The 20,759-nt window shown below is 45.0% G+C and overlaps 2 long non-coding RNA genes across 2 annotated transcripts in view; one reads left to right on the forward strand and one right to left on the reverse strand.

Annotated features, from left to right (window-relative positions):
• Positions 1-306: 306 nt before the first annotated feature.
• LOC135897405 (uncharacterized) lies at positions 307-15,041 on the reverse strand. Its single transcript, XR_010563036.1, has 3 exons — positions 14,906-15,041; positions 6,509-6,572; positions 307-478 (listed from the first exon to the last, which is right to left on the reverse strand). It is a non-coding gene; the product is annotated as an uncharacterized lncRNA (long non-coding RNA).
• Positions 15,042-19,421: 4,380 nt separating this feature from the next.
• Positions 19,422-20,759, forward strand: part of LOC135897375 (uncharacterized) — a 72,123-nt gene continuing 70,785 nt past the window's right edge. Inside the window, exon 1 of the long non-coding RNA XR_010563030.1 lies at positions 19,422-19,575. This is a non-coding gene — a long non-coding RNA (uncharacterized lncRNA). The remainder of the gene's footprint in view (positions 19,576-20,759) is intronic.

Genomic DNA, 20,759 nt, shown 5'->3' on the forward strand with positions numbered 1-20,759 from the left:
TAAGTTAGTACGGAACGGTAATACCGTACCGTATTACGGCACTGCTAAAACTCTCTATTAATATCAGGGAAAGTTTTACAGTACATACTTTAATTATTTGCCAAATATTTATTATTTCAACCACTCAAAAGTGTATCGGGGGCTATTTTACTGCGATCCTGCGACGCTAATCAAGAATACTGTGGATTTGTTAAAGAAATCAAGACAAGAATGGTACACATGCCGACGTGCACACATACATGCACATACACATACTTAATAGGTAAGGCAGAACTTCCACAACATTTCCCTTTCTGAATTTACAAGTTCTTCCGGTTTATTTTCGTGCGACGGGAATTTTTATTACCAGACTTGAGTTTTCTCAGGCGGAGCAAGTCATTTGTGCCGGCCCTGTCTTGGACTGCTCGCCAGGAGGCCTGTAGTACACGCAGCGGCAGCCCCGACCGCAGTCACGCTCGACATTAGCAGGAGTGCAGGGCTGGAAAAAAAGTGTTAATGCAAGATGGAACCCGTTTTCTCAAGTCGTAAGTAACAAGACAGACTTGTAATTTATAGAACGCGGGAAAAAAATAAAGCTACCCAGCTCGGTCCCAAAGCGCAATAATTTGTGATAATGTTATGTCACATGTGTTATTCCTAGACATGCCTTAATTTTCAAATGCAGTGTGATTTTTTTCACACGACGTAAGCGAACTACACAGCGCACGATTACCTGAAGTACCTATATGCCACGTGCATTTATTTCATGTTTTGATCGGGCCCTATGAAAGTACCGCTTTGTTATCGCTTTTCTCTTTTCACGCAACGGCGCGCTAGAAAATGATTCCTATGTTGCGAACGCTCTAGCTCTTTCTAGAGCAGTTGGGCCCGTCATATCTGTTTGAAAGCGTACTCGGAGATGATTGCGGTACTTTCGAGAGTGTTCTTCGTCACCAGTGCTGCATTGACATCGTCCGCCGACGGATGTATAAATAACGAACCGGCGACTGCGGTGTCGTTCCATCGACTAACAACGATGGCGCTCGTTCTCATGACCGCCGAAGAGTTATTGTCTAGTTTTCATTCGGGCAGAAGTACGCCCAATGAATTCTTAGGATTTAATATTCAACTTCACCTTACTGAGTTCCTGCCTGCGCACAGTTTTCCTTACGGCAGAATATTCACTTTTAAATGCAACTGATGATTCCGCAGTTTTCTAAAGAACCAGAAGCCATGTCATGAAAAAATTGAAGAAGAAAGTAAAATGAGAGGCAATCGAAACCTCTCACTTTAAGGAAAGGAAAAAAATGCCTTAGTGTGCTTTGAGTGTGCCTTCCTTAGAATAAATTGCTTTTTACTTTTCTGTTTGAAATGATCGGATCATTCCCAGTGCTGCGTCCCAGTGATCACATATGCAGTTCCTTTATTGACCGATTTTGTTCTTATAGTTTGTTGGGTTTCGCTGTTTTCTTTGCTAGCATTATTGAGTGGTAGTACGCTTCCTTAAAACCAATTATCTTACTGAAATAATTTACAATTGGTAAATTAGTAGTTGCATGCATATGTTCAATTTGCCCTCTTGTCTCTGTCGATATGTAGTGATATCATCCATGGCATGACATTTATGCCATGTTGTCCATGTCTGCATGTTATTCTTATCCTCATATATATCGAGCTAAAGAAAGCATCAGGTCATTCGTACTATTTATCTTATCACATAAACTCCATGATATGCATGTGATGCCCTTGATGTCATAACATGTCATTCATATTATGTGTGCATGCATTTCATTCCCCCTTGCATATTCTTATCTATACCCACTCGAGAAAATGACCACGACGCATCACAATGTGGGTGGCTGGATAGATAGATCGATTGATAGATAGATAGATAGATAGATAGATAGATAGATAGATAGATAGATAGATAGATAGATAGATAGATAGATAGATAGATAGATAGATAGACAGACAGACAGATAGATAGATAGATAGATAGATAGATAGATAGATAGATAGATAGATAGATAGATAGATAGATAGATAGATAGATAGATAGATAGATAGATTCAAAGCGCCTGCAGTTCACAAAATGCCATTCAGATGTGCGTCAACGTGGTGCTAAACCGTAACTTCGGAGGCCGACACCAGGCGAAAGAGTGCTGGGTTGGTTTAACAGCCAACGCAGGCCAGCAAGCTGTTGCGGAGAAGTTGGCCTTTTATCGGTGATTGGCGGGCCCCAGATAACGCGTGCAGAATAGAGTGAGAATCACAGGAGTGATGAGTCTTTCTGTCAAGTTCGTCGGTGCGCTTGCAGAACGGAACGGGTCAAGCTCGTGTGTAACGAACAGTACCAAGTTGAATTTGCACAGGCATAAACTTCTGGCATCGCACAGTCAAGATCGCACTTAACTGCGTCGCGACTATGCAGATGGCCGAACACAAAACCGTGCCGCGACCTTCACCACCGAAGAATTTTAGCTACAGAAAAGCGCAATGGTGAGTAATGGCATGTCCACAAATTTTCTCTCCAGCTGGAATTGTCAGAAATGGTGTACTTCTATTTTCGCTTGAGAATATCTCTATTGCAGCTCTTTAAGATAAACGGATACTAGAATTAAAGTTCTTTTATTTTTTGCAAATAAAGAAATAACTTTTCGTAGATTCGTCAATGTATGTATGATATGTGAATATTTTATGGAAATCTCCCCACTACCCTGACTATTCGCTTTGAAGTTATCTGCGGCTAGCTCGCTGATCCTCGAAAAGCAAACGAAAAATGAATTTCACACTGAGTGACTGCCTGCGATCTTTTTCAGAATCCTGCGATAGACCTCTAACAATATCTGTCCATACTTTAAACGGGTGTGCTGTTCGATGGCAATAAAACATTATTCCATCACGAATTGTTTAATGTTGTTTTCTTCAGTTCTTGTCAACGCATGCCCAAATTGTGGTTCCTCTTAAAGAGACAGGGCGCTGCATCTGAACGTGAAAATCCTTTTCTGCACCATTGCCGACTTCACAGCACCTTCTCGGATGACTTCATGCCCCATTTGCATAGTTTCTGTGTCTGTTTCTTAGCAGAAAACGCCATCATCCAACTGGTGCAAACTGCTCGAGAGGATTTAAAGAAAACAACGCAAGTGAGCAGGCGAAACTTCACCAAAAAGAATACTTTGCCAACTGATGCATGCAATAATGTAGTACATTCTCCCTAATGGTAAGGTTTAGAGGAAACTTATTGAGCGCCTCTGAAAAAAAAAAAACTGTTAAGCGAGGGTAATCCCTCGTACAAGGTATACTCGCAGGATATGAAAACGAGAATGACAAAGAAAAAATTCAGCGGATAGATTACAGTACAACATCTAAGTGAATACTGACGCAGTGAAAAAGTTGGTGTCATTTATCGTGAGCTGATTATACCAGGTGTGCCCGCGAGACATTAAGAAATTTTTAAGGTTTGCCTGTGGTAGATAGCACAATTCTAGTCCTTGAGCTGGTTCACTCAAAGAGGTGAACATTACCAGCCAAAGAAAGCAAAATACATGATTGACTCATTAAGAAAATATTACTAATTATGTTTTGGCCTAACTATATTTATGGTATACATTGCAATTGGCGAAATGTAACCAGTGAGCATGCAAGGCATATCCATTTGGAGCGAATACTGTGGATGGCACTGGTTTCGAGATATGCACAGTCAAACTTGAGGTAAAAATGCATGGTTGTGCCATTTACTTAAAAAAATAGTTACGCATTGAAGCACGAAAGTAGTTGTGACGCCCATGTGTTTCGTCGCCGATATCGGAAATTATTACCCCAATATTAGTAACATTGTGAAAATGCATTCTAAGTGGATATGCGTTGGGAACTCGTCGGCTACAGTTCGTAATTTGTAGTATTTGCCATCAAGTTACAATTCAAAGTTCATTACCGTTTTTTTAAATAGTCGAATATGCAATTTGATTTCTCATGCAAATAATGTTCGCCTGTTTAAGAAATTCAACCTAATAACTAGAAATGTGGTATCTGCCACCGGTGATTTTTGAAAGCTGGCTAAAGTCGTCGCAGCAACAACCGGTATACTCAAAACGTTTGTGCCAGTTCTCCGACGCTTTTGTAAGATACATACTTTTACCAACCCTACATTTCTTCCTTAAGAAAATAGCCTATTCTTGGTGTAAACATGTCTCTAGCTTTGTTTATTAAATAAGGACGTGTTATTTACTTTGGCAAGCAGGAACGTACCCTCCAATTGTACTTGTGGCAACTATACATGTCGATTTATTTTAAATAAATGTACTGTATGCTCGTCATTCTGCATGCCTTGCAAGTTAGCTGAGATAAGGCATACTTTAACTCAATGAGATAGAACACACCATTGTTTAGGCATTGCGCAATCCATGAAAACTTTACATTGCCCCAAAGAGCGTGCGCAAGTCCTGCGGGCGAGAGAATGTGCCTGCTATTAGTGCTGCTGGAAGGCATACTAGATCTGGTGCTTTGGCAAAGTTGCTGAGTTTGTCGATGCAAATGTATTGCTTTATTTAGGGTGGCTTTTTCATGACGCCAGCCACACTTTGATACGAGGTGCCACAATGTTTCCTCCGAAAGTTCGTGGTGTCATATCAATAACTGAGGTACTTCGACTGCCAAGTATTCGTACAGAAGCATTATTTGCAGCTTCCCTCCACGTTGTGCTTGCCGGCTGATGCCGTGTGACTGCTAGTGTGGGGGGCAGGTGTGATTGTAAATGTGCCCGAATATATAACTCGAGCCATTGGGGATGTTAAATTGGCCAAATACCAGTGACTATGAGCTGGTTCTTCGTCACTGCAGCTGAATGAGTATTTGTAAGTTGATACATGCCCTAACAGAAGAGTAGGAAAAGAGGCAAGAATTTAAAGAGGTCGACAACGGAAGCATCTGAGTGTGGCACAATAAAGGCAGTGTACAAATTGATTTGTTCCATTCCACGCCATTAGGAGGCACATGTCTATTTATATGCAGATGATGTCACCTTCGTCGCATCAGACAGTGAAATTCACTCTCAGTACATCGTTTGGGAAACTACCTCTGCGATGGAGAAATCTGTTCAGAGATTATTCTATATAGCTAAATAATACGAGGACACCTAAGCACTTATGAGCTGTGCATGCGAAAGCATTTATGTCCAACTGAACGCCGCTGAGCGGACCTTAGAGTTTTTCGCTGAGATTAATGTGCCATAGCAGTACGTGTTGCCCGAGCCAGCCAGCAGCATCAACCTGTGGTGCCAACGCGGCATGCCACCGAGCCGACGTCCTGCGCGACAAAAGACCCAGGAAACGTGCCACGTGACTACCACGCCTAAGATAACCCATATCGCCCTGCGATGTCGTGTCGCCGTACCTGCTCTGTCGACGCGCGCAAGTGATATGGCATCGCGGCGATGCCCTCTCTCCTCGCGCAAGACCTGGCGCGCTGTCGCAGCCCAGAAGGTGCTCCGATTCGCCGTTCTGGTCCGTCGAGGCGCGCTCTTGACGTGACGTGACGGCGCGTTTCGTTGCTACAGATTCCGCCGGCTTTTTCGCTCAATGGGTAATTTGATGCATCAGTATAAGTAAAGGCAGTCGGCATACGACGCAAGCTATGCAACAGTTGCAAACGAGGACAGTTGTTCGCAAAAGTTTCTACTGAAAACATGAGAGATCCTCGTTTATGATCGACAAAATGTATGTGAATCCTGATTTACAATTCGAATGCAATAGTTTCTGCCTCTTGCCAGCTTATAAATTAGGCCCTTCTCTTCAGATATAGGAGTAGGCCTTGCTGCTGTGCTGGGCATCGCCAAAATTTGTGTCCAATAATGTACATACGTAAGTATGCCGTCAATATTGTGCAGATATCATTCATTGATGGTACAGACATCATTGAATATTTATCATGCTGATATAAAAACATTGCATACCAGTGCCATTTCCCAGCCTTTGGTATATTTTGGTGTACAGTGGCCACGGTTTTGTACAGTCAGGTGGCTGTTCTACAAACTTTGCTTATTCCAGTAAGTGTACGCATCTTGGAGGTACCTTTTATTTGCGGCACACGAGAATGCAAAACATGTCTGTTTTAATATACCAAGTGGCATATTGCCAGATACGCAATGGGCTTAGCAATAAACATGGTCCTTGCGTCGGGGCAATCACAGAGTTATGCAGTTCTTCTTATTTACTGAAGTTCGGGTGAACAACAAAATGCTGGTGGTATTGTGAACCACATGTATTATTTTCACTCGTTCAAAAAGCATCGATCTTCCTGTGAAGTTTGAGACATGTTAGCTGGGATGTGCTGTATAGAAAGACTGAGTCGAGCAGTAAGGATTATACAATGCTCATGGCGACTATGAAGCACGCCTAATAAATATACTAAGAATTTACAGTTAAAGGCGAACAATACAGAATTTTAACGAGAGCAGTTGCGTACGATGGCTTCTGCAAAAAATGAAAATATTAAATACATCGATTGTAACTGTTGCATTATGTCTTACCGCTTGTCTGTTGCACATCACCGGCAAACTCCAGTAATGTGGGTACGCATTGGTCATATCGGATCTGGAAGAGAAAAAAAATCATGTCTGTGTTGCTCAGTGACAGCGATCGCAAGTTTACCCGTGGTATTTGAACTCATCGGACGGTGTTCTAACCATACGGGGGTGACACATGTTAGCGTGACGCAGCGCGCAAGGCAACCGCTGCCGGGAACAGGTAACAGCGTCCTGGCAGCTACCAGGCGCTTGACAAAACAGGCGTCATGAGCAGCACAGCCAGGTGCGTTGGAGATGTCGAACCTTGATGATGCATGAAACGAGACCGACCGGACCACCGGCTAGTCAGCCACAAAGTGAAATACTACACAATGCACAGCTTAACGTTAATCGTGCGTTCGGTTCGGAGCAGTGCATGCACACGCCAGCTCAGGAGGACCGGTACTGAGCTTGCAGTGTATGTGCGCCAAATGCTCACGTGAACTGCAGAATGCGGAAACGCTGGCCGGGCAGCACGACCGAGCCGACCGAGCGGAGCGTTCACGGTACGTTTCCTTCACCTTGTCGCTTTTGCACACAAACGTACTCCGGCTTTCTGAAGACTATCTAAACTTCCGCAGCAATTGCGATCGCACCGTCGACAGCGGGGCAACACAAAGGCCGCTAAAGAAATGTACGTCGCGTAACCGTCTAATTGCTTTCGCAATACAATATTGGCCACCTTAGCAAGGACGAAGCATAGCCAGCGCTACAAGGCAGCGTGGCCAGCGTAGCCAGCATAGCCAGTGCTTTTAGCCATGTTACGAGTGCTTGGATGGTTTGCCTCAATTTACCGCCGTGCTTCACCTTATGGAGGGAAGTGCTGGAGGCAGCAAAACGCCACCTGTGTAGCCTCTCGGCATGTTGGAGACCGACCGTATTGAGCGTGTTGTATGTTGTCCAATCGTTCGGGTCGTTGCTGTGAATTGTAGGCCATTCCGCGCACCCACGGACCACTCTAAAATTTGTCAATGGAAAGTATGGAGCGGGCTACTCCTTATCTGTGGAAAGTAATATGAAAAGTTGGGTGAGCTGGTGATTAATCATCGCACAAAGGGGGGCAGCTGACTGACGGTCACAAGGCGGAGGAACACAAGGATACACGGCACTCGCTGGTGTGGAGCGAGTGTCGCGTAGAGTTGCGGAAAGTTTTCACTATCAGGGTATGCGATAGGTCCTGGCATGAATCTGGGTATCACGCAGTGGCCTCTTGAAGGTAGCGGTGTGGATTAATGACCATGCACGCGCTGATTGCTCCCTCCTGAATGGGGGGAGGAGATGAATGTCGATGAAGTAGCGTTCCAAGGCCCATCAGTTACTCTCCCTTCTCTATCGGGCGTCGATTCCTGATAAAGAATAGCGTGAAGACGATGGTGGTGGCGGCGACACCTGTAGGTTTGCCCACTGGTGCTCAGGAAAAACAGACCAAGTAATATTTATATGCGTAACGCATAACGGCGGCTGGTGCAAAAAAGGACAAGGACTAACATTTTGTATATATTTATAAAATTTGTGAATACATGTGGCAAAGAAGTGCTATATCATGGTCCTAACTTTGCCACAGCGAAATTTGACATTTTGGTCTCTCATAAAGAGATGAGTGCAAAATTTCTAATAATTGAACAGCAATTTGGGCTGCTAGACGAGAAATATATGCGTGGGTGTTTGCATAAACGAAATAAAAGCCTATATACACTCCCATCAAAAAAAAAAGGCGTAGAGTTATAGTGAACCAGAACTAGGTTATCGTGAACTAGAACACGTATTAGGGTGCACTTTGGGGGTAAAATAAGTATGAGGTGGTGAGCGGAATTGGGAAAATAGTAATGCTGCCAGCGCTGACATTTAACACCGTTATTTTTTCCTTAAAATGATAAACATTATCGGAATTGCAAGTTAAGTAAATGGGTTAAGCCGATTTGTTTTGGACATTTATGTAAAGCAAAAATTACGCAGCCCAAGGCCTATGGTATGGCCCAGAAGGCTTTAGAAGTCAAATAGGGAGAGAGCAGAATAATAAGGTTTGAGAAAGAACTCAAGAATGTGGACTATTACAAATGAGCGGCTACGCAGCACCAACATCTCTGAATCAAAAGCGCCGAGAAAGAATACAGGACGAAATGTAAATGTTAACAGCAAAGTACCTCGTACTGATAAGTGCACACAAAAACATGGAGTCATCACAAGAAAAGCGAGAAAGACATAGCTGGTAAATTTGATGCACATGAGAGAAACAACAAAGTTAATGGACATGTACGTAGAACGACAAGCACGAAATAAGGGAAGAAAATTTGTACGACAAGAAAAGGGCAGTGCCCTACATTCTGAAGCCTGACCTGGCTGTCTGTGGATATTAAAATACAGGAATGAGAGAGGTAAAAAGGAACATACAACAGGGCGATGCATGGGTTTACTGTCGACGAAATTCAGCGACTGCTAAACACACGTTAACTTAATGCCAAAATATCCATCAAACCTGACCCGTGAACAAAATCAACCTTCCAGAAGCGCTGGCGTTTACGTCTCAAGGAAGAAGAGGTAGAGATGTTTGAAGTAATTGTGGAAACAATCTGGAATTATATGATGGCGGGCTTGTTACAGGGGTGGGTAAGCTTTCTAGATAAGTATGGAGTTGCAGAATACTATTCTACAATAGACATGTTAACCTTGATTAGCTCACATGTGCTAGGTGACGTTTCCGGCATGCCACCTGAAAGGGGATACCATTGCATATCATCTTGATCTGGCACATTTTGTTGATCGAACCTTTTTGTTAAGGTTCCTGTTAACCCCATTTTGCCTATGGGTGTCTTCTCTATCGATGGAGCTCTATTTTATTTCCTTCACATTTTTATAATTTTAGCCCACCTTAATAAGGGCGTAAAAGTGAAGTAATTGCTTGGACACCACTGAATTGTTTGTAGCATAGATGCATGTGTGGAGCAGTCATCACAAAAGGCGGAGAGGCCTGAAGCCCGACGCTACGCCGGGCTGCACACATTCATAAAGTACATCCGTAGAGGGTGGCGAACTTGTGAGATGGCGGCTTTTAAGCTGCTGGTGGATGTCATGGACTTTTTCAGAGAAACGCACACTAATGCCGAGCAGGACGCCATAAAGGCAGAGCAGATTTGTCAAAACCGAAGTCTCAACAATATTCTCTTCAATATGTGCTGTTGACGGCTTTCTTTTCACAGCTCTATATTACCAAGGCATCAACTGAGATGAACAAAAAAAAAATATTTTTGTAAGATTCTAGGTAAATGTCAATCACAGTCAGTCATTTCAGGCAGACATGAGCAGACCCCCCAATAGCAGTGACTTTGCTGCTCTGCGCGTCTGCCACTGTTAATATCGAGTTCTTGTGGTGTACGTATCATTATTTGAGTCACTAATGATGGAAACTTTGCACCCTAATATGAATAGAGCACTAAAACTTGTACTGAAATTCAATACTCTCCCATTTAAACACCTTATTCGCGAGAAATGCAGTAATGCATACTTCTTAATACATTCTCATGGTTCTTTATGTGGAAGCAGTGACTAAACTGATATATGGGCCCTAGTAAATCAACATAGTAGATCATCGGCGAAAGCTTAGCTTTGTTTGTGTTTCATAGCTTCGTCATTGACAATTTTTTGAACGTTTCGCGTGATCGTGAAAATTATTTCGAAATGCACTCTAATGTCTCTGTAATTATTGGGGGAGAAATTTTGCTAGCAAAGAAAGTTCACCAACTCCCCGAGCAGAGAAAGAAAGAGGGTTTATTTGAAGGAAGGCAGCATAGAGGTCTGCCTGAGATAGCATTCTAGCGGGCTGCTTGACTCTTCGGGTGTACTGCCAACTGAATATACACAGGGTGCTTTTCTTTATGCCATGCAGATTTCCTTTAATAAAAAGAAGTAAGAGCAGTGACCGTGGCGTTCTTGGAACGAGTTTCTAGGCGTGGCAGACATACTTTGCCGCTGTTAACGTGAGATTGGCCGCTTTCTCTGCGCTCCCTCGACACTGGGTTTCGATAGTGCGTAAATTTATCGCTGAAATTCGATTATAATTATTTCGAATTAAGTGTGGCTTCAAATTTCATTCTTTAGATGTAGGGCGCATTAAGATGTTACTCCTAAAATTCGCCATTTACACTGCCCCCAACGCACTAATAAAAGCAGTAACATTTTTTTGTTAAGTAATCTACTGAAGCTCACATTATTATCGGCAAAGTATGTCTGCATCGACTGGGAACTTGTCTGCAAGAACATCATGTTGGCTGCGCTTATAGACTTTCTATGTAAAAAAACCTGTATTGTTTAAAATAACCTATATGCAGTCTAGAACCACTGTGTCTAGACACAAAAGTGAGTAGTACTGACTGCCATTATTTTTCTACAAGCTTACTTGCTATATAACGAGGAATATGCAGTGGCTCACACCCTGTTGCGCATTAGTATGGTAACCAGAATATAAGAAATTATTTGATGTCAAAGAACCAGTAGAACAAAAAATATTATTCTGTGGTTCTATGGGCCAAAATCACGATATGATTATGAGACACGTTGCAGTGGCAGACTCCGAGCTGTGCATCTCAGTCTAACTAGACAAGCGTTCTTGCGTTTCGGCCTACCGTAATCAGGCCACCGTAGTGGGCGATCTCGCACCTTATCCGCCGGGTCTCGGGCCACCACAGAGGCATGAGGGAGCGTGATCTAAAAAATTAAATTATGGGGTTTTACGTGCCAAAACCACTTTCTGATTATGAGGCACGCTGTAGTGGAGGACACCGGAAATTTCGACCACCTGGGGTTCTTTAACGTGCGCCTAAATCTAAGTACACGGGTGTTTTCGCATTTCTGCCCCATCGAAATGCGGCCGCCGTGGCCGGGATTCGATCCCGCGACCTCGTGCTCAGCAGCCTAACACCATAGCCACTGAGCAACCACGGCGGGTGGAGCGTGATCTATGCCGACTTGTTCACGCTATTGTACTTAGCCGTGTGCTCTACTCCACCCCCTATCTCAAGCTCTCTCATCGTGAAACTGACGCCATGGACACTCTTATTCGCCGGGCATACAAAGTCGCCCTCCACCTTCCCATAAATACACCTACCGACCGACTCTTACAATTAGGCCTCCACAACTCAATCGGGGAACTTGTAGACGCGCACCGCCAAGCACAATACCTTCGTCTCACGCAAACCGACACTGGCCGGTACATACTGCACTCCCTTGGAATCCGGATACCAGCCAACGATCCGACATTACGCCCCATACCAAAACCCTTACACCGCGAACTGCTCATTAAGCCACTCCCCCTTAACATGCACCCCGACCACCACGATAAGCGCCGCAGAGCTCGAGCTACAGTGCTGCACCGTTAGTACGGCTCGGAACCGGACGTCGTATGGGTAGACGCAGCCTGCAAGGGTGATGAAGCGGTCGCTGTCGTGGTGGATCACACTCTCTCTCCGATTGGAACGCACACACTCCCCCCAGGCACCTCTCCCGAAGCTGCAGAGGAAGCCGCCATTGCCCTACCTATCATCAGCACAGAAGCACGGTATGTTTTATCAGACTCCAAAACTGCAATCCTAAATTTCGCACGAGGTCGAGTCCACGTCCCTGCTTTTTGCATACTGGACTCGCCCGTTGCACCCCCGCCCCGTCATGTGGAGCTGATTTGGGTGCCCGCGCACTGCGGGAATCCTGGTAACGAGGCCGCCAACCTCTTAGCCCGAGGTGCTTTAAACCGGGCTCTTGCGGCCTCCGATCCGCGATTCACGAAGGAGCGCGCGCACACTTTCAACGATCTGACGAATGCCTCCAAGGCGGCACGTCAGCTGTACCCCGCACCGCACAAATCCCTTAGCAATCGACAAGCAACCCTTTGGCGCCGATTACAAACTCAAACTCTCCCATCTCCTCTGACTCTTTCTCACTATCACCCACTTTTCCTCACATCAGCCTGTAATCTCTGTCCCGAACCTCGCGCTTCTGCTCTCCACCTCCTTTCTCATTGCCCGGCGGATCCTCCCCCGCGGGGCCTCGAGCACCTGAAGACCTGGGAGGACTGGGAGACCCTGCTGCGCTCTGGAGACCCGGTCGTGCAGACCATGGCTACTGATCGGGCTGCCAGCGTTATGGAGCAAAGCAACATAAATGCTTGAGCGCAGTGGGGTCGTGCGGGGGCCCAGGAGCCTGCGTGCTTTAAACTCCTCAGTCTTACAATAAAGTTTTTATGATGATGATGATGCCACCGTAGTCGGGATTGAACCCTCAACCTCGACCTCAGGACAGCAACGCCTTGGCCACTAAGTTGCCGTAACGAGTTACCGTTGAATATTGTCCGCTATGTTATTATTCCTGGTTGACCTTAAATTTACATATACGAGAATACTATAGGGGCATCTATCATGTCACGATTATTGTTTCACTACGCAGAATGGTGGTGCGCTCATTGGTACTGCGTGTGAGGTGAACATGCTGTGCTGTATAAGTTGTTTATTTGGCGAAAATAATAAATCTTCGACGCTTAAGTACTTCAGCGAAACCGAAGCGGTGGGTAGGCAAAGAAAGCTTAAAGAGCTGAACTGAGCATGCTTATAGTTAGTATCTAGAATGAAAGCGGCACTTAGGTGGCAATGGTAGCGGCGAAGACAGTGGCTGATGGTTAAATCGAAACCGAACTATACTTGATTCCGACCGGCCGCTCTAAACTAATGACGCAGAAAGTCAGAGCTCGTAACGATAGCTGAAGCTTCCGGAAGGAGCTGCAAGTATCGCTTAGTATGCAAACTCAGGTGGAGTGACGGGCTCTAGCAATGCCGCAACACTAACTTGAAAACCTAAAGAAAGACCACACGTTAACGGAAATAAAAAGGAGTAAAAAAACAGAGAAGATGTAGCGGTAAATGCGAGAGAAATTCGTTAACATTACATCGCACCGTTTTGAGATCCTGGATCCATATTTATACAACGTTCACCACATTATAAAGTACTGGTGTGGAGCTCATACCTGTCTCTTATCTATCATTCTTATCTGTCTGACTTTTGTTATCGCGCCTGCGTCCATGAGCTAAACGTCATGGCATGCTTCAGCCTGTGTTGTGGCGTGATTTAGCCGGCATTTCAATGCATGTAGAAATAGATCAACTATGCACTAGTAGCGGCTGAGGATGCAACTCATGCAGCTTTCAAGATGCTTCAAGTAAATTTTATTTTTAGATGAAGCCATCTCTATGATCAATGCCATTCTGCGGGGCTCTTCAAGCAGACATTCGCTTGAAAGTTGGTGCCCTGAGAAGGCAAAATTTCTTATCGCTTCTGTAGCAGCCAGATGACTCCCACGCACAAAGCATTTCGTTTTGCTTTCTAATTATATCGGTTTGCTCCCCGCAAGCACCACGCCAAGGCAAATATGCCGCGGCGGCTACGCTCAGAGGGCACGCCATTATCGCCTTCATCTCCCCTAGCAGAAATACGATGAGCGATTTTACCGGCCGACTTCAAAAGTAGGCTGATCAGTCTAAAAAGCGGCAAGAGTGGCAGTGAATAATGTCCTACAGTGCAAAGCTGCTTTAACCAGTGACGACGACAAAGAATAGCGCTTCCTCTGAGCATTAAATATTTTACTGGCTGAACATTTCTCGGAAACTTCGTTTCTTGGCATGACCGCCCCATGGTGCGCACATTTGGTGCACGGAACTAGAGAAAGAAGAAAGGGACCAGAGTGTCCTGTAAAGCAATGAAGAATAAAGGAAGTTAGTTGAGAGAGAGACCACCGTGGAAAACTTGGTGCGTTCTAGTATCGCGACATTAGCTGCAAGATAGGAGTCGGTGCTTCTATCTTACTGCAAGACAGCGCCATTACGTCCCGAAAACTCCCTTCGCGAAGGCTCTTGCTGGCCTGTGCCATCGGTAGTAGTCTCATTGTAGAAATATCATAGTTAGTTACGCTTCATAAATATTGCTTTACTAGAATGCAGGCAAGCAGAGGGCTGGCCGTGATCAAGCTTGCTGCATTAATGGTAAAATGTACTCAGGTTGCCTTTGAATGCGTTCAAAGCCCCGTACTTCCCTTACAACGCGCACACACACACACACACACACACACACACACACACACACACACACACACACACACACACACACACACACACACACACACACACACACACACACAAACACACAAACACACACACACACACACACACACACACACACACACACACACACACACAAACACACAAACGCACACACACACGCACACACACACACACACTTGTGCGTGCGCGCGCGCGCACGCGTACAAGAATACACTAGTTAATTGCTGGTTGTATAACTACAGGCATTAGTTTTATCAATACTTACTTATACGTCAGCATGAACATGATTCTAAGAAAGCAGGTCAGCATTTTCAACGAAGACATGGCAAGGTAGGATCGGCTAAGCTGCTATTCAGGACAAGAAAAGGAGTCTCTGAAAGTCCAACGTTTTTACATTTTTATAGGTGAATGCTCGGAGGCGCGTTTCAAGCTACGTCAGAACAATAGAATTTTCAAGCTATTGTTCTGCCTCGAAGCAAGGTCAGCAATACCTTTTTACGGAAACTTCTCAGACAGAAAGTACGCCATGTGAACAATTGTAGTGCGCTTAAAATACCGCGTTGTGGATGTAGAAACCAATAGAGGACTATATATGCTCAGCACTCATATATCTAAAAGACACCTGCTACGCTTTCCATATACAGCTGGAAGAGCCGCATCAGATCTTTTATATTCCAGGTGTTTAATACTATTCGCTTATCGATTACATCGTTAATTGGGCTCTGGTAACTTTTCTTTAAATGGAATGTCATATGTAGCTGCAGTCAAATGTAAAATGGACGCTAACCATGAACATAAAAAATTACAACAGGCTTTGGCACCCGTATGGGAGCCTAAATTTGTTCAATTGGTTGTGAGCAAGCATACCGCATGGGTGCCGAAACCTCTTGTTAATATGTTCTTGGCTGCTGTCCATTTCACATTTTACTTTGAACAGCTCTTACCAGGCTAGTTTTCGTCAAACACTTGTCTCCATATGTTTTGTTGACATCGTTATGAACGTCGTGCTTAAGTTGTACTATAATTTCAGTGTATTGGGAACGAATAGTTGCAGGACGTGTTAACTTTGCTTTTCGTATGTCACTGCGTTCAAACGTCTCGTCGGTCGCCTAACATTGGCTTTAATATACCACGTTTCCATTTAACACACATTTTCTAATTTCAATAGACCATTGACTGTCGGGCCTTTGCAATACATGACGTACTCAACTCTACTTCCTTTTATTCTCAACTGAAATATGAGCTACACTTGTTTTCTCTTCATCTGAATTCTTTGTCCCTTATTAGCCTTGACGTTGCACCTAATATCTTGGTTCCATCGGTTATTTCCTTGCTCCTCAGCTTGTCGCCAGCCACCTGAGCATTCCCTAAGCCCTACGCAGATTCAACAATGCCCGTTCCTGCGGCGAGTTTCGGCGTTGTCCTAAGGCGTAACCGATCGAACGAGCACAGCGGAAGGTGAGAGCAAGCGCGGAGGGTAGCGAGGGAGGAGGAAATCGGTGAGAGCGAAGAGGCGCGAGGAGGACAGTGTAGAGGACGATGCTGCGGTACCAGGAGGCCGAAAGCGGAGCAGGGTATGGCGTAAGCGTGAGAAGAAACGCGTAATGCCGCGCAAGACATGCTGCGAACGGTACGAGATGGCACTAGAGCAACGGGCTGTCGCATGGAGGAAGGAAACTCAGGAGTGACCCTGACGTCAGTCTTTGTGCAGCTAAAGTGAAGCCGGAAGCTGGCGTTGCTCATGGCGTTGCTCCTCCTTTCGGGCCAGCTCTCCTCTCTTCTTTACGTTACTCGCGAAACCACGCCACGCTGCGCGTAACCGGGCTGCTCGGACGCGCGCGCTCCGCAGCAGTACTAAACAATCGCTATGTCTCATTGCATTACCGTTGCCGAAGTCACGTTAAAAAAAGTTCATAATGAGCTTCGCAAATTGGGCCGTGAGGTCGAATCGGCTGCTTTTATCGTCTTTTATTAAAATAAACATGCCTTATAAGGCCAGCCCACTGAACTGTTCTCATCAACTGCAGGTATCGGCCGCTGCCCAGTTTTCGCGTTTTTTAAAAGGAAGGTCATCTTTATCGCTGCCTTCTCTTTGCTTTTCTCCGTTTGGGCTATAGGTCTTGCGAGCTGGATGTCTGGTGATAGGAAAAAAAAATGTGCGCATTCTCACTCCACTGCAAGAACGCAATGGAGACACGTGCGACACACCAATCCATTCGGAGTTTATGAGCACAAACACATTCTAGCTTGAGGAATCGTCGTGTTTTATTGAACAAACACGCGCATCACCGGCGACAGCGCGCCGGCGAGGAGGCAGATTGCAATTTCTGACTTTGCGTTTAGATTCATTGACTGCAGCCTGATGTGCCTTCTTACCACGGTAAGTGAAGCATCACGGAACTAAAGTTCACCGCATGCTATGGGAGAAAAGGCGACAGCCCATGGAGGAAGGAAACTGAGGAGAGGCCCTACCCCTCCGCGTGCTAAGAGAAAAGTGTGGAGAAAATGACGTAGTAGGTTCTGCTTTTTCTCGATGTTTTTTTTTATTTCTTTGCTGTAGAGGCCACACCTTTCTGGCCACAATGGCGGCTTTGTTGTGGTTGTGTGCGCTCACAGGTGTTGCTCCGTAGGTTTCATACCGTGGCAAAGACGCCGTGCGGGCAGGTTTGCGTTGGTCTCCGTGTTTTGTTACGCTGCGTTATCTGGAGCGTGCTCTCCCGGATCTTGCTGTGGCCAGGTGGGACAGGAGGAACTCAATTTCGTGACATGAACGCGCATGCAACACCGTACACAATCGACCGCGCCCCGGCAATGGTAACGGACGAAGTAATATCCGCGGGAAATTTTGCCCTCTTGGCGGAATCATGCTAACGTGCCATCGCAGGGCTAAACCGATGCGTTTCAGAATGTGTACAATGAACGCCTTGCAGGTCAGTGATTCCTCCATTTGACAGCGCATATGGTGCGTATGGTGCGGCACGTAGAACGTACTTTATGAATGCATAGTTCGTGTTCAGTAACAACTTGCTTTTGTGCTTATTAAAGCACATTGATGAGATAGATAGAATATGGATGAGATAGTTCAAGTGGCTATGGAGTTCTATAGAGATTTATACAGTACCAGTGGCACCCACGATGATAGTGGAAGAGAGAATAGCCTAGAGGAATTCGAAATCCCACAGGTAATGCCAGAAGAAGAAAGCCTTAGGAGCTATGCAAAGGGGGAAGGCAGCTGGGGAGGATCAGGTAACAGCAGATTTGTTGGAGGATGGTGGTCAGATTGTTCTAGAGAAACTGGCCACCCTGTATACGCAATGCCTCATAACCTCGAGCGTACCGGAATCTTGGAAGAACGCTAACATAATCCTAATCCATAAGAAAGGGGACGCCAAAGACTTGATAAATTATAGACCGATCAGCTTATTGTCCGTTGCCTACAAAGTATTTACTAAGGTAATCGCAAATAGAATCAGGAACACCTTAGACTTCTGTCAACCAAAGGACCAGGCAGGATTCTGTAAAGGCTACTCAACAATAGACCATATGCACACTATCAATCAAGTGATAGAGAAATGTGCAGAATATAACCAACGCTTATATATAGCTTTCGTCGACTACGAGAAAGCGTTTGATTCTGTCGAAACCTAAGCAGTCATGGAGGCATTACGGAATCAGGGTGTAGATGAGCCTTATGTAAAAATACTGGAAGATATCTATAGCGGCTCCACAGCCATCGTAGTCCTCCACAAAGAAAGCAACAAAATCCCAATAAAGAAAGGCGTCAGACAGGGAGATACGATCTCTCCAGTGCTATTCACAGTATGTTTACAGGAGGTATTCAGAGACCTGGAGTGGGAAGAATTGGGGACAAAAGTGGGACAATTGGGGACCGATTTAACGAAGTTGTCAAATACGTTCATTGAAGAGTGCCACCCATCCACTCGAATATACCCAGGGAACAAACTTCGTCACTGGGTGTGCGCCACGCCGACTTGAAGCACTGTGCACCTGTAAATCCGTCTGTGCTGCTCTTCAAGGAACATCTTTGTACGAACTTGGGTCACGGAGTGTGTGACAGGTGTTTGTGTCGCGCTCTTCAGTTAACATTTTTGACACCTAATTTAATTACTAACTAATGCGATCATTATGGAAAATACCTATTCACAATATGTTGCTATTTTGTGAAGGGTGTACATTACGCCATATTTGTTCTATGAGATGTCTAATAGCTTTAGTTGACAGAGTTATGACGTCATCGCTTATTGCTGAATTACAGAGCTCTTCACTTGTCATGTTGCCGATGCGAGAAAAAAGTTTAAAGATTGCCATTTAATGACGAGTTTTTCAAAATGTATGTTTATGGTAGTTTAAATAAGGTATGCAGCCAGAATATGCAAAATTTCCTATTCTTCGAGGAAAACAACATGTCGCATCAAGTTCATATTGATGCGAATTGGGGAAGGTGGAGCATTAGAGATGATTTCTAGTCAATGTCTAATGTTTTGTGCCCGATTACGGTAGGGAAGTACTTCTTCGACCACTCAAAAGCAATATAGAGCACTATACAACCATTTCTGGTGTCCTAAGAGAACGAAATTGACACTGAGTTGAAACATACGTGATAACTTTGCATGAAACGAACGCGATTTTATGGTTCATATACCATATGACTGGTGGCAGCGACGGCGCAGCAAACACTGCCTCATGTATTTTTCTCTGAATGTGCAGTTATCTTGTCCAGCTTCCTATCAACCTTCACACCGCACGTGGAAATCAAGCACTCGAATCCATGGATGACAGCTTCCTGCAAGCCCGATAGGTGTCGTCGGCTTCGTTGAGCACCACTCATAAGAACCAGGACCATCCCCGAAGCTTCACTGGTGGCAGCGACGGCGCAGCAAACACTGCCTCAAGTATTTTTCTCTGAATGTGCAGGTTAGTTGCGTTAAATCTTGCCTGATTTTTGTGTGTGACCTGTTCGCTGTCGCTGCTGCCACAGTAACTTTTTTTCCTTTTGTGCTCTTGTGTGTGAAGCTGTTTGGTTAGTGCTTTGTTGCGAAAACAAAATGCCGACAAAGTCAGAGCTTGCCAAGAGGATTGAAGCAATTTAGACTAAACTGGAAACTGAATGCACCTAATTTGCTGCCGACATTCTCGGTAAATTTCTGTTAAAGTTGCAGTCCACTGGGCTTGATGCTGTTGAACTAAAAAAAGCAGGTTGAAAGCCTGGAAGCATGTATCGGTGTCTTAAATAACATCGTTGAAAAAATGCGGGATGAAAAACTCAAGCTTACAGCAGACAACAAAAAGCTCATCTCAGATAACAAAGCACTGTCTGAAAGGGTGGCTGAGATGGAACAATACTCTAGAATGAACAATGTTGAGGCCTGGGGCGTCCCCTGCACCAAAGGGGAGGACTGCATCGCAGTCATGCAAACCATTGACACTAAAATTGGGTGCCCGGTAATGGCTGCTGGCATCGATGTCTCTCATCAGATCCCTACAAAAGTGCAAGACAAGAAAAACATCGTGGCTAGATTCTGTTCCCGCACAAAGAAGGACGAATTTGTCAGCAAGGCACATAATGCTAAGCTTCACCTAAGTGACATCGGGGTGACAACGGTACAATCATAAGGGGGGTGCTAAGAATGAGTTATTTCTTCGTAGCTTCCGATGTGAGGGCACCTATTCTTGTAATTTCAGCTACCAGGATCCGCTTTCAACGAGACCCTCTTATGGATGCCCTCTGTATTTTGTCGAAAAATAGAAACAACAGGAAAAGTTCGAAATAGTGAAGCCCGGGCATGCAGCTCACTTCTGAGGACTTAGCCAACCCAGCTTACCCAGTAATGGCAAATTTCTTGATTCGGAACCCAGTGCACTTACCATGTCACTCAACGGCACATACACAGTTGGCCTGTGCCACCTTGACTTAGACCTCACTACTACCGTGACCGGCTGATTAAACCGGCAAGATAGCCGCCACTGCCACTGGGATCGGCGCATGAAAATGTGGCCAGATAGGCTCGTTCACAAATAGGTGACTTTACTGGGAGAATTGTTAGCATTAAAATTAAATTTCTGCTATCAATACGACCCGATACCATCGGCCCATCAGC

The sequence above is a fragment of the Dermacentor albipictus genome, chromosome 2 (genome assembly GCF_038994185.2).
Source record: "Dermacentor albipictus isolate Rhodes 1998 colony chromosome 2, USDA_Dalb.pri_finalv2, whole genome shotgun sequence".
Taxonomy (NCBI): Eukaryota; Metazoa; Arthropoda; class Arachnida; order Ixodida; family Ixodidae; genus Dermacentor; species Dermacentor albipictus.